We start from the raw sequence: 14,156 nt of genomic DNA, 5'->3' as shown, positions 1-14,156 counted from the left end.
CTGCCAGCCTACACCACAGCCACAGCAATGCGGGGTCTGAGCCATATCTGGGACCTACCCCATAGCTCACGGCAACGCTGGATCCTTAACCTGCTGAGTGAGGTCAGGGATGGAACCTGTGTCCTCATGGTTACTAGTCAGGTTCGTTGCCACTGAGCCTCGATGGGAATTCCCATCCCCCACTTTGTTGTTTCCGTTGGCTTGGCTGCAGGTGCCACCTCTCAAGTCACTCCTTTACTAAGCCACCATCCGCAGCAGAGGGACAGTCCACACCCTCGTTCATGTCCACTGCACAAATAGTACCGAGGACAAGCGTTCCTTTGAGCTCAGGGCCCCTGTCGCGCTTGGCCCCATTGGAACCACTTGGTGGAACATGTCAAAAGCACCGCTGAGGAGCCCACCCCCCGTACTCCTTGTCATGATCCGGTTGGTTGGGAGTGGGGTCCAGGCAGCTTAGAAGCTTCCCTGGCGATTCTAACTGAAGTCAGGGTGGCCAGCCCCCGGTCTGCACGCGTGGTTTTCAAACTTTAACATATGCATCTGGATCACCTGGGGAGACCGCCTCCATGAGGCGGCTCTGCAGTGGGGCCCACGGACCTGCCTTCCTCCCAAGTTTCCCGGGAGGTGGATGCTGCGAGTCTGGGCCACGCTCTTGGGTAACCACCCATCCAGACGAACCCGCGTGGGGCCTGCGGGTCTTTTCGCTCCCGGCGTCATTCCCCACTCTGACCTGTCTGTAGTGAGCCACCCTGCCTTGCATCTTGGGTCATAGGTGGAAGTGAGGCTCCCCCTGCCCCCCAACTCCAGGAGCGAGAACAGGACCAAGTCTGGCTGATCAGCAGAGGCTGCAGCTTGGCTCCCGAGAGCGGGTGGTTCCAGCAATGGGCATGTCACTTGGCCCTCCAGGGAGAGTCAGCCCTGGACTCGCGCCGGAACCCTTGGGAAGAAGTGCTAAGCTGGTAGGATGCAAGCCTGGCGCTGCTGGCACCCAGCTTGTCTTGCGTGGGAAAAGCGTGCCTGAGGATGAAGCAGGCAAAGGAGGCTGAAGAAGAGACTGAGAGAGACCGAATCCTGACAACACTTCCTTAGCCCCTGCATCCAGCTAAGCCTGAATTTAGATGCCAGTGTTTCTGTTAGACGAGTCAATACATTCCCTTGTTTGTGCATCACAGGGAATATAACCATTATTTTGTAAAACCTTTAGATGGAGTGTAATTGACAAAAACATCGAAGCCTTCATGGTACGCCTGAAACTACTGTAACACTGTAAATCAACCAGATTGCAATCAATTCCCTTTTTGCTTAAGCCGGCTTGGGGTGGGCTTTGCTGTGTGCAACTCAAAAAGTGCCGTCCACCGGGACACAACTAAACGCTTCCCACCCAGACAGTGGGACGCCGGGCTCTCTCCTGGGTGCAGCTCCCACCAGGCAATGACCTTCCAAGAGGCCCCAGAACCGAGCAGCAGAACTCCTAGCATCGTTCGGTGCCGTTTCCCTCCTGGTGCGCGTGGGGGGACCTGGGGGACAGGTGGCTGAGGACGTGTCCTGAGACATGCCTACCACAAAGCCTGGGAGATCTGCCCTTGGCTCTGTCAATAAATCCACCCAGGAGGCGGGCGATAACAGCCAGCAGGCGGTGCCACACACCGAGAGTCCCCTTCTCAAGGACACCCGCGCGGGGACGGGGCTGCCGCCTTCAGCACCAAAAAGAGCGTTATTGTTTCAGTTTGTCTCACCGCCCTTGAACAAACACAGAGAGACGCTGTTGCTTCTCATCGACCCAGTGGAGCGTATGGAAACGGGAAAATTCTTCTACGGGACAAGTGCGAGCTTTCGAGGGAAACGGAGCCTCCAGCCGTCTCACCACCCGCACCAACACTGACCACATCTGGGGAGCACGCGCCTTTGTGTTCGCCTTATCGGGGAAGGGTTAGGGTAAGTGGGATTTGCTGGGGCGGGGCGGGGGGGCACCCAGACTGTCCTCAGGAGCAAACGGGGGTGAGTCGGGAGTAAAGGCGTGAACCTCCGTTCTTGGGGGTGACATCCCCCCGGTATTCACGGTGTGAGCACCGGAAGTGAGAGAGCAGGGGACTTTTTTTTCTTTTGGAGGCCACTGGGAGCTAACACAACCGATGAAAGACCAGAAGCGCAGGCTTAGGTCAGCAGGAATCAAGGAAACGCTGCGGGTCAAGACGCAGGAAGGAGGAACACCGGCCCCCTCCTTTGACCGGACAGAGGTCAGGACGGCATCAGTGACACACAACGGCTATTGCCACGAAGAGAACTGGCTCTGGCAGAATGAAAGGCCACGGCGGAGAGCGTCTGACGCCCCACTGACGCAGCCAGGTGAGGAGAGGAGGGATCTGACCTCTCTGACTTCAGCGGGGGGAGGCCGGTGGTGGGAGGAAGGAGCCAAGAAGTGCCCCTGCCCCAAGACAGCCAGGGAGGGGCAATTTCCACTCATGAAACTGGGATGCTTTCAGGAGAGAGACGGGCAGTGTACAGCCCCAAACCAAGAGCTACCCGCCAGTGAGCCTAGAGAGGGCAACTTTATCCCTTGGCCTGCAAACCCATCCTAACCCACGACCTTGGCACACTGCTGGCAGACCTCGGAAGTGAGGCGACCAGGTTTGAGTGTGTGTGGAAACACCGGGCTCTGCGTCGTGGACTCTGCGAGAAAGTCTTCTCCCAAATCCCCTTGGGAAGCACCGGCAGGACCAGCCAGAGGGAATGTGCTCTGGTCAATAAGGCCATTTATTTAGAGGGCAGGGGCTGTGCCTAGGGCCGGGTATTGCTGACAGTCCTGGAGACCAGTGGTGGCCTGGTGGTCCCGGGGCACTGCCTCTAGGCAACAGAGCTGCTCCGTTTCAACAGTGCCCCCATGTGGCAGCCTCAGCAACTGCAGGTTGCCTAAAGGTAAAGGTTTTTCTCCTTCAGGAGATGGAACTAGCGCTGCCCCTTCGGACCAAGTTACCGCTCTGAGAGGTACCCTGGAGGTGAGCACCCCGAGTTGGGAAGAGAGTCATTCCCAGAAGAGGTGGCAGGGGAACTCAAGTTGTTCTGTCTTAGCAATAAAACTCAGGGGACACAGCATCCTTCTATGTAAAAACCGATTCGCCAAGATCGCGTGGTTACCGATTTCCCACCAGCTACCACCCAGCCAGCTGCCCTGGCATCTGTTCCACGGTTTTCCATCATGTGTAGCCACCAGGATGTAATCTGCCTGCTGGTCTGCTGCCCTGCTCCGCTAAGTTCAGACGTATTGTGTCACTGTCACCTCCTCGTCAAAGACCGAGTTAGGGGCCTAGTTATTGAAGGGAAATGAAGAAACTAAATCCTGCCCTTCAGTGTCCCCTTTCCTTCCGAGGCTGTGTTTTTTTTGTTGTTGTTTTTGTTTTCGGGTTTTTTTGTTTGTTTGTTTTTGCTTTTTAGGGCTGTACCCTTGGCATATGGAGGTTCCCAGGCTAGGGGTCCATTCGGAGCTGCAGCCACCAGCCTGCACCACAGCCACGGCAACGCAGGATCTGAGCCACATCTGCAACCTACACCACAGCTCACAGCAACGCCGGATCCTTAACCCACGGAGCGAGGCCAGGGGTCGAACCCGCAACCTCGTGGATCCTAGTCGGGTTCGTTACCACTGTGCCACGAAGGGAACTCCTTCTGAGGGTGTTTTGTAGGAGACTCACATTGCCCTGGAAGTTCTGAGTCTTGGCCCTTGGTTCCAGTTTGGCCATTAAGTTGCTGTGTGATCTTGAGCAAGCTGCTGGAGTTCTCCGAGCTCCGCATTCCTCCTTAGGCAAATAACCTCCACATTGCCCACCTCGAGGCTGCTCACCAGTTTGAATGAAGTTAACGTTGCAGAAGCCTAGAAAAGACAAAATAAGTAATTATTCACAGCAAGTCATGTGTCTGCAGAGACTGCTGCAGTACTGGCTCTTCTGTGTCTGCAGAGCTGAACAACTAGGAAACAGGGTTCTGACTCCGAAAAGCAGGTGTGAAGGACCTTCTGTGCCTGTGTACATGGGTCTGTGTCTCTCTCTGACTCATGGTGCACGCGACTGTGTCTCTCTGTGTGTCTCTCTGCCTCTCATATTCTTTTCTCATTTTTATTTTTAAAAATCTTTTGTTATAGTTGATTTGCACTGTTCTGTCAATTCCCCTGCACAGCAAAGTGACCCAGTTATACGTTCACACACCTTCTCGCTCTCGCACCATCCTGCATTGGGCTCCCTCACAAGCGACTAGGCAGCGCTCCCTGGGCGACACGGCAGGGCCCCTCTGCCTCTCCCGCTCTCCCTCCCCCACTCCTGCTGGCCGCTTTGCAGCCTTGGCCAGGCCAGGGCTCCAGTGTTTTCTCAAGGAACAGCTCAGGGCCCTTTGAAGCACGTCTGCCCTCCTCTAATGGTTGTGGGGGCAGGATCAGGCCAAGTCAAGACAGCCTCTGGGTTTTTCTGGCTCCAGGCCTGAAGGGCAGAATATTTCAGTCTCTTGTAGGTCCCAGTTAAACAGGACCTCCGGGGCAGATTAGGGCAGAGAAGCCTCAGGCTGCTGAATTAGGCTCCTGCAGACGAGGGGGAGGGAGAGGGGGAGGGGATGCTGCCATGGCTTAGTGGCGGCTGGCCTCGGGCCACGGTAGAGCACTGATGCCCCCAGCTCAGCCCAGTGTCCTGAGCACCTCTGCCAGCTTCCTGCCTCTACAGCCTCTGGGGTCCAGACAAACCTGGGTGCAAAACCCGACTCCCCCACCTGCTCACTGTGTCAACTGGGGCAAGTCGTTCACGTGTTCTAGCTGGATTTGTCTGGAAAAAGGAGATGATAAGAGGTCAGTTGTAAGCATCAGATCAACAACAGCCCAGCACAGAGCGCCAGTCAGCGCAGGATGGGCTGTAGACCAAGTCCGGCTCGCTCCCTAGGTTGGCATGAACTGCGGGCTAAGAATGGATTTTGTGTTTCTAAATGGTTAAGGGGGAGAAATCAAAAGAAGAGCAATATGTCATGACGTGGAATATGATACAAAATTCAAATTTCAGGGTCTCTAAAGCCTGGCCGGCACGTGGCCACACCCTTATCTAGGGCTGTCGCTGCTTCTGCATTCCAGCGACAGACCCGAGGAGTTGGGACAGAAACGGTAGGCGGCCCTCAGTGGTCAGAGGGCCACCCGGCCACTTACAGAGAAAGGGTGCCTGCCCTTGGCAGCGGTTTAAGGACACAACCCCCGGTACCGATCTCTGTCCGGTCACTTACGAATTCCGTGACTCCGGGAAGGTCACACGCTCCGTGGGTGCCACGGTTTCTTCTCTGTAAAGCGCAGTAACAGTGGTGATGAGAGGTTGTTGCCAGGATGAAATGAGTTGATACCTGGGAAGTGCGGGACCAAGGAGGTCATCGGTGCGGAGGCCCAGGCGGTGACCTTGTGTTTTGGATTCTCGGCCGGAAGAATTCTTGACCTGACACTGTCCCGGGCAGCAGACTTTCGGTCCGACACCCGAGTGGAGGCGTCCACGGTCAGACGGCCGAACGCACCGAGAGCTGCGGGGATCCGGAGGGACCGGGGGAGGACGGAACCGGATCAGCCAAGGCCCCGCTGGGAACAAACGCGCCGACTGTACAGGGGACGACTTGGAGAGCAGGCCTGCGTGCGGCCAGCCCCTCCACAGGGAGACGGATGTGGGTTTCAGCTTTGTTTGTTTGTTTGTTTGTTTGCTGCTATTGAAGAACAAAAAGAAGAGGAGCCGGTTTCTTTTCTCCTCCTTGACCGACCCATCCCTGCAAGAGGACAGGGTTTCTTTCTTTTCTTTTTTTCTTTTTCTTTTTTTTGCTCACGCTCACAGCATGGGGAAGATCCTGGGCCAGGGATTGAACCCAAAGCCACAGCAGCAACCCGGGCCACTGCAGTGACAACGCCGGATCCTTAACCCACCGTGCCACAAGGGCATTCCAAGGACAAGATTTCTGATTCATGGAGTCTTGAAAAGAAGCTGAAGGTGGAAGCAGTTCTCCCAAGATGGGAGAGGGTTTGGAAGACCTGAGGGGACCCCGAAGACAGGACACCCATTTTAATACAAAGCATCAACTGCCACACCAACGGGAGCTCCATCTCAGGCCATGTTAATAGAAGCAGGTCTTGTAGAAAGAGGGAGGTGATCTCCTTCCACCTCCTCTGGCCAGCCCTGGTCTACCGTGGGCAAACATTACCCCTTCCTATCAGTTATGCCGGGTTTTCTTCACCCTCAGCATCCCTGATCCGAGGAGCGGCTGATAAAGGCCCGTAGTTCTGGTCTTTCAAACTTCCGCAATTATGCAGAATTTACCCCTCTCCCCTGGTGAAAGTGGGCCTGGGGGATGAGTCCAGCTGCAGGTCAAGAATTCTACTTTATCAGCAGCTACAAAAGCATTAACCTGATCCCCGGGGGCGAAGTGTAGCTGGTTCGGCAGCTCCTGGAGTCGCCTGGCCTTAGGAGAGCCTGTGTCTCCCAGTGGCCTCAGAGATTGGGTGGCCCCTCGCAGGGTCTCCAAGGACCCGGCCGTGTGCTTACAGCCTGGTTTCCCACCCTCATCTCCCCTTTACACATGTACGATTCTGCCAAAAGGAGCACGGTCCAGCTTTTTCAAAAACACGTTATATTAGTTGGTGTTGTGTTTTTTGGTTGCAAGGGGCAGAATGCCAACGCAGACTGGGCTGACCAAGAAAGGAAAGTTTATTGGCTCATGTGACTGAGATGCACAGGGTTATCTGGCGTCAGGCCCGGCTGCATCCAGCAGCTTAGGGTCTCCGTATCTCAATCTCTTGGCTCAGTGCTAGCTTCATTCTCAGACCAGCTTTCCCCTAGGAAGTTGTGAAATGGTTGCTGAAAGCTCCAGACTCAAATCTGGAGCTCATCAACATCAGTAAAAATAGAATTCGCTGCCCCAAGAGCTTGAGCCCAAAGCTCGGGAATTAATGCCCAGAGAACAGATGGGATTGTTGTCCACCCCAAATCAGTTCTGCGCAAGAGGCACTGAGCACAGGGATGCCCAGGCGTGAGCCAGGTGGCCCAGGATGCAGGAGAAGAGGCCTCTCCAGAGGGGGGTACAGCGAGGGTTGGTCTGCCGGCAGCCGGGACTGGGGAGGGTGGCCTCTAAAGGACGCGGCAGATGCTCTGAACAGAGGCAGGGCCATCGAGCGACGGGCACGCAGCAGCCTGTGCCCACCGCCACGAGCATGCCTCTCTCCTCCCGGCAGCTGGGGCACTGGTATCGGGCCAGCAGAGAGCGGGGGCTGTAAAGCCCAGAAGAACGGCTCTGCGTGGGGAGGCTACCCTGCGTCTTCAGGACCGCGTGCCTGCTCTGTCTGGAAGGGGGACTGGAACACAGGGAACCACAGGAGGGTTTTGAAGTTTGAAAGCTGAGCTTCCTGCCAAGCTGATGACTAACAAAAAGAGAGGCGTCTCTGGAGCCTGTGTGCCGAAAAGGGGAGGGAACCCCGGGGCTGGGGGGGCATCGTGCGCAGACACCAGCCTGCACCCTCTCCACTCCGTCCTTTTTGAGGAGCCCTGTACGGCCCAGCTGTCCACTCGGCTGGGCCTCGCAGGTGAATCAAGACCGGTTCACACACATCCCGATGCCCCGCCCTGCTTGCCAACAACTGGACTGGGTCTGAACAGGCATGTGATTCTGCCAGTGACAGGCAAGGCCCTTCAGAACCAGTCTCCTCACCGACAAAAAGAAACACATACGGGGAATGCCTGTCGTGGCTCAGGGGAAACGAACCCAACTAGGATCCATGAGGGCGAGGGTTTGATCCCTGGCCTCCAAAAGCAGCTTGGGAATCCAGCGTTGCTGTGGCTCTGGTGTAGGCTGGCAGCTGTCGCTCCGATTCGACCCCTAGCCTGGGCACCTCCATATGCCAATGGGTGCGGCCCTAAAAAGAAAGAAAGAAGGAAGGAAGGAAACACATGGGCGTTCCCATCGTGGCACAGTGGAAGCGAATCCTACTAGGACCCATGAGGTTGCAGGTTCGATCCCTGGCCTCACTCAGTGGGTTAAGGATCTGGTGTGGCCGTGAGCTGTGGTATAGGTTGCAGATGTGGCTCGGATCCCGAGTTGCTCTGGCTGTGGTGTAGGGTGGCAGCTGTCACTCCGACTGGACCCCTAGCCTGGGAACCTCCATATGCCATGGGTACGGCCCTAAAAAGACAAATAAATAGACAGACAGACAGACAGACAGATAAAAACCCATAGGAAGAAACAGACCATCACCTTATTCTGGACATGTCATGTCTGGAAGGGCATCAGCTGTCTTGCAACCGAGAGGAGAGCTGGCCTGAAGGCCACTTGGAGCCTGAAGAGGACAGGGCAGAAAAGCGGAAAGAATCTGACCTTTGCTACGACACCGAGCCACTGAAGCAACCAGCCCTGGAACCAGCCTCCTTTGGACGGGGAGTGTCATGTGATAAACGTCCCCATTGCTCAGGCCAGTCACCCTGGAGTCCTCTCTTTGCGTGGCCTCCGCACACTAAGTGACCCCAACAGCCTTTGCTGGTTGAAAGGGTTTCCACCGAGAAAGGACACTTCCCTCGCGGGGGCTGGGGCTCGAGGCAAGCGGCGGGGCCACTCTGGGAAGTGCAGGATGCGCTTGGGAGACTCCTACGCGCTCCCTCACTTTCCAGCCCCGGAACACGCTCGCTCGCCTCTCTAGGCCTCGGGTCTTCACCTGCACAAGAGGAAGAGTGACCGGAACATCATCGGGTTGTCGTGAGGACTGAGGCCATGCACGGGTCGTGACATAAAACCACAATGGCCACACATGGAAGGTCCTCTCGTCTGTGCGTCATTGGACCAGGATCCCAACCAAGTCCAAACAATGACTGGCAAAGTGATGACACGTCTCAGAACTTCCTCAGAAGCTTCCTGAAAGCTTCAGGTTCCCGACGCCTTCCCTGGGGATCATGATCTGAGATGGGGACCTTTTCAGGTATAAGCTGCAGAAACCAACTCAAACTGGCTGAAGCAAAAGCGAATGACAATAATAGTGATAACGAAAATAAAAGGGCAGGAGTTCCCACTGCGGCTCAGGGGGTTAAGAACCCAACTAGTATCCATGCGGACGCGGGTTTGATCCCTGGCCCCGCTCAGTGGGTTAAGGATCCGGCGTTGCCACAAGCTGCCATGCAGGTCTCAGATACAGCTCGGATCTGGTGTGGCTCTGGCTGTGGCTCCGATTTGGCCCCTGGCCTGGGAACTGACATGGGCCACAGGTATGGCCCTTAAAAAAAGACAAAAGAGAGAGAGAGAGAACTAAGAAAAATAAAAGAGTAATTTGTTGGCTCCTGCATTTGAAGAGCCCAGAGGAGAGAATTTCAAACGTGGCTGGACCTAAGTGCTGCCCATCTGTCACGAGTCTGCTCGCTCCCCTGCTCTCCCTCTGTCTCATCCCCTCTCGTGATTGGCCTCTGTGTTGGTTTCATTCTTAGTCAGCCTCTCCAAGCTGACAGCGACCAGCCTACGGCCTCCGAAAACGAGAGCATCTCTTGCTCTGCCCAAGTCCTGGGGCTGCCGCTCCAGCCTGGCCTTGACCCCTGGGCTGAGCCCCCTGAGACTGGCCCAGCAGGGGAACTCGCCCACCCCCGGAGACCACCCCAAACTACAGGGGGCTTGTGTGGGCAGTGACAGCTCCCTGAGGTAACAGGGGTGCTTCTCGGAAGAAGAAGAAATGGGTGCTGAGCAGACAAACCCACCACAGGCGTCGGAATCTGTCCTTTTGACCAAGTCGCCGGTTGAATGTGCAGCACAGGCCGTCTGGGAAGGACCGCTGGACAACGCCTGGTTTAGGACTCCCTAGAGTCATGGCCTTCCCTTCTTCCTAGGAAATGCTAAACATGAGCAAATAAATAAAACGGATCCCCAAACAGCGCCATCCTGGTGGAAGGAGGGGTCTGGGGGCCTCCCATCACCCCCCAGGCAGCCCCTAAGGCCCCCGGGGGCTCCCGTGAGCACCCCGACTTCCTCGCTCCCCGTGGTCTCTTGTGCTCTGATTCTCCAGCCCTGCGTCTGGTGCAGTGGAGGGGAGGGGTCTCCGGGGTCTCCCCTAATGCCGTCCTCGCTGCCCCCCTCCCATGCGTCCGCCGCCAGCGCCAGAGGAGTAAACAGGGACAGGAGGGGCCGGCGGCTGACTTAGAAGCTGCGTCACACATGCCACATCGGATGCTTCTAGCTTTGAAAGCCCATCCTGGCCTGAGGCCAGAAGGCTCGTGGGCTCTGCGGCGCTGGGCCCTGGGGCGGCGTGGGCGCTGCTGACCCGCCTGTCTGCCGTGACGGAGCGAGGCCGACAGCGTGGCCTCGGTGGAGGCCGCGGAGGTGCTGCGGGGACACTGGCTGGGGAGACGCGGCAGAGGATGAAGTCAATTTCACACTTTATTAGTCAGGCTGGGGCCAGCGGAGGCCGCCCTGAAACTGGGCTGAGGCCCCAACCCCCTCCTCCCTTCGCCGGCAAGAAAGGCCTTTCTTGCCTGAAACTCTTCTTCTTGAAGGAGCAGGCTTCTTTTTTTCTACTCAACCCCCCCTCGGCATTCACGCGAGGAGCTGGAATCCCTTTTATTCTGTAAGAGGCCCAAGCTGAGGGGTGAACCAATCCTGCGTGTGCGTGGGGAGGGCGGAGGTGTTGAACTGCGATTTTTTTTTTTTGTCTTTTTGTCTTTTTGTCTTTTCTAGGGCTGCTCCCGCGGCATATGGAGCTTCTCAGGCTAGGGGTCGAATCGGAGCTGTAGCCACCAGCCTACGCCAAAGCCACAGCAACGCGGGATCCGAGCCACATCTGCGACCCACACCACAGCTCACGGCAACGCTGGGTCCTTAACCCATTGAGTGAGGCCAGGGACCGAACCCGCACCCTCATGGTTCCTAGTTGGATTCGTTAACTGCTGCGCCACGACGGGAACTCCTGAACCGTGGCGTTTATTAGTGCGCATACTCACCCACCCTCCACTGAACAAATGTGCACGGAGAGCCTACTGTGTGCCAGCCACCTGAGCCTGGTGCTCGGGGCAAGAAAACATCACGTCTTCGGGAACCTCCTTCATTCACCAGCTTTCCCCCAGCGCCTCCACCCGGCACCCGGCACCCAACACGCCGGGCTCGGGGGATGCAGGGAGAACAGGCGACGCAGCCCCTGCCTTCCGGGAACAAGGGACAGATCCTTCTGTAAAAAGGCGGTTCCAACAGAGAGGACGAAGAACCCGAGCAGAGGCACACACAGGAAGAGGACTGGGACCCAGGAAGGAAGGCTTCCGGGAGGAAGAGACACGTCCCTGAGCCCTGAAGGGCGACTTGGCAAAGGAGAGGAGGGCGAGCGGAAGGGCAGAGAGAACAAGGCACATCCCGCCCAGCCCGAGCACAGAGCTCAAGGAGCAGAAGGGAAAACGGGCCAGACCACGGCGCTCCGGTCAAGGACCCCGGAAAGACCAGCAAGGGCCCTGGACTCGGAGGCGTATTTCTGAAAGCTGACCCTGGTGGTGGCCCGCGAAGGACAGACGAAGGCGGGAGGCAGTGGATGCAGGGACGCAGGCAGAGCCCCAGCCCGGCATCGCGCAGCGGGGAGGGGTCAGCGGGTGTCGCTGGGAGAGCTGAGGGATGCCGTGCTTTGGGGGGTTCTCCGGAGGGCAGCGCTCGAGTACAGGGGACAAAGACTCGACTGGGAGGCAGAGGAAGCTGGGTTCAGACCTGCTCTGCTCTTAGCCCCGACGTGACCTCCAGCAGGAGCTGTACCTCGCTGTGCCTCCTTCATAAAACGGGACCCTACGCCCGCCTAACGGCTCACAGCGCGGGCAAAGGCACGGGCACCGTGAGGAGCACGTCGGAGCCTGCGAGGGGAAGGGGACACCTCAAAACCGAGTCCACAGGAAAACAGGGCAGGGCAGCCCATCTGCTCCCGGCATCCCTTGAGGGAACCACAGATCCAGCGTGCTCTCCCTATAAACCAGGGCTGAGATCCTACCTCCAGGCCTCTCTCTGTGGCCTCTGTGGTCACTCGATGCCTTGAAGCCTCCGTCTCCTCGACTGTAAGTCACCGACTTGGCAGGGCTGTGGTGGGGATGGGCCGAGAGGGTGCTTAGCACGTAGAAGGTGCTGCATAATCAGCTGCCAGGCTTCTTACTAATATTCGCTCTTCTTACTTTCATTCTTGCAGGAATCAGGAGCACTTCCTTCGTGCCAGGGCCTGTGCTGGGCATCAGAGAAAAGCTGCAAATAATAAAGATGTCCGTAAATATTTATTAAAGGCTCATGGATCTGATGGCTCTTTACGTGTGTATACAGGCATTAATTAATCAAAGCCCCACGTCCATCCTGTGCAAGAGCTACTGTTACTGTCAACTCCGCTTTCTAGGAGAGGAAGCTGAGGCTCAGAGCAAGAGGGGAGCTTTCCCAAAGTCACCCCAGGGGTGAGGGAGGTGGCTCTGAGCCTGGCTCGTCTGGTTCCTGAGCCCTCACGTGAGGCCGCCTGCCACGCGAGGGTCAGCAGTCCGGTGTCTGCTCGACCCAAGCCACCTGGGACCTCCTGGGGGACGAGGGACGGCTTCTCCTCGCAGTGGTCCCACACGCTGGCATCGGACGGCCTGGCTGTGGAGCCCGGCTCTGCCGCTTCAAGTCTGCGTGACCTTGAGGACGTTATTTAGGGTCTCTGTCCCTCAGCGCTTCCTCTGTAGACGCCACACAGCAACACCCTCAGCGAGCTGTGTGAGGTGACACTGAGGTGACAGCCTCAGCGAGACAGTGCATCCAAGCGCTCGGCCCAGTGCCTGGCACACATACGTGCTCAAGAACGTCGGCTGTTATTTCGAAGTGAAAGGGGACTTTATTGATGCCTGGAAACAAAGTACAGAAAGCACAGGGGTGGCACCGACCTTGGGCCACCGAGCTGTGGGACTTCCCGACACCGTCAGAGGGCGAACACTGGGCCACCGGGGCCTCTGTTACCCTGCCTCTCCCGCCGCCTCTCTCGCCCACATCATTTGCTCTCTTCTCTTCAGTCTGGCTTCCGCTCTTGGCACCATGTCCCCGAGATGTGGTACCATGGGCCTCGGGTAGGACTGTCAGTTAGAATACGGGGAGCCTGGCTAAACTTGAATTTCAGATCAACCATGACCAATGTTTCGGCGGAGTAGGCATCGCCCATTTGGGACAGGCTAAGGATTATCGGGATCTGGAAGTGAATACGATGATGGAGCCCTTCCCTGGGAGAAACTTACCTCTCTGTGGCCATGCCCGTGGCATGTGGAAACGCCTGGGCCAGGGATGGAACCTGTGTCACAGCGGCCACCTCAGCCGCAGCAGTGACAACGCCAGGTCCTTAACCCCCTGCACCACGGGGAACTCCGAGGAACTTACTTTCTAAATGAAGGCATCAGACGAGTAGATAAACAAGAAAAGAAGAGGCAGTGGCCCCTCTGTACTGACAGGAAGACCGGGTGAGGCACCGAGCGTGTCGGGGGCCAGAGGCCACCCAGAGGGAGTGGTCGCGAAGGCGTCGCTGAGGAGCCGACCCGTGTGGCAAGAAGCCGGCCGTGGGCACATGTGGGGAGAGGGTGTGCCGGGGAGGGAAGGGCCGGGGCAGGGTCCGGGTGAGGACGGAGCGCGGCTAACTGAGCAGTGGAGGGAGGAGGAGCACTGGCCTCACTGCAGGGCGGGGGCGGGGGCGGGGGCGGGGCCATCCCGGCGGCCGGATCTGGGGGCGCACTTAGGGTGCGTTCAGCTTTAAGCCGAAGCGTCGCCGTGACTGCTGCACGGAGCGCGGGCGAGGGGAAGGCCAGGCGCTCCTGCGGGAGCCCAGGGGACAGACGAGGCTGCTTCTGGACGGAGGTGGCGGAGACGGGACCGGGGCTGCTCTGGGGACGCTTCTGGAGGCGGCGCTGACAGGCCTCGCGGGAGGGCTGGGGGGGCGGGTGAACCCCAGGCTCCGGCGCGAGGAGCCGAGCGCAGCGTGACACCATCACCGGAGGGAGGCTGCCGAAGGCCCTCTCTGGGCTCACGGGTGCAGATGAGGTATTTGGTGGCGCTGTCCTTCCAGGAGGCTGAGGACGCAGGACAGGCTCTTGGGGGAAGAAGTGATATAATTCCAATTTCACATTCAGCCTTATCTAAAGGACACGCACATTGTAATACCCTAAGAAAAACAAAAA

At 57.6% G+C, this 14,156-nt stretch overlaps 1 protein-coding gene and 1 long non-coding RNA gene across 3 annotated transcripts in view; one reads left to right on the top strand and one right to left on the bottom strand.

The window, feature by feature from the left end:
• LOC106509607 lies at nucleotides 121–12,281 on the top strand. 2 transcript variants are annotated; one of them, XR_001307281.2, is made up of 4 exons: nucleotides 121–1,935; nucleotides 2,110–2,346; nucleotides 2,938–2,996; nucleotides 12,167–12,280. It is a non-coding gene; the product is annotated as an uncharacterized LOC106509607 (long non-coding RNA). The 2 variants fall into 2 exon arrangements; XR_002342017.1 differs by lacking the exon at nucleotides 2,938–2,996 and having other exon boundaries at nucleotides 750–1,935; nucleotides 12,167–12,281.
• The window catches only part of ARHGEF37 (Rho guanine nucleotide exchange factor 37), an 89,179-nt gene continuing 81,276 nt past the window's right edge, over nucleotides 6,254–14,156 (bottom strand). Inside the window, exons 15-18 of the transcript XR_002342014.1 lie at nucleotides 11,975–14,140; nucleotides 9,720–11,840; nucleotides 8,242–8,323; nucleotides 6,254–6,829 (exon numbers count right to left, since the gene is read on the bottom strand). The gene's annotated coding sequence lies outside the window, so the exon portion shown is untranslated. The remainder of the gene's footprint in view (nucleotides 6,830–8,241; nucleotides 8,324–9,719; nucleotides 11,841–11,974; nucleotides 14,141–14,156) is intronic.

Source organism: Sus scrofa, chromosome 2, assembly GCF_000003025.6.
Source record: "Sus scrofa isolate TJ Tabasco breed Duroc chromosome 2, Sscrofa11.1, whole genome shotgun sequence".
In the NCBI taxonomy this organism is placed as follows: Eukaryota; Metazoa; Chordata; class Mammalia; order Artiodactyla; family Suidae; genus Sus; species Sus scrofa.
Note: the sequence above shows the minus strand (reverse complement) of the source record. Positions and strands in the feature narration are given on the sequence as shown.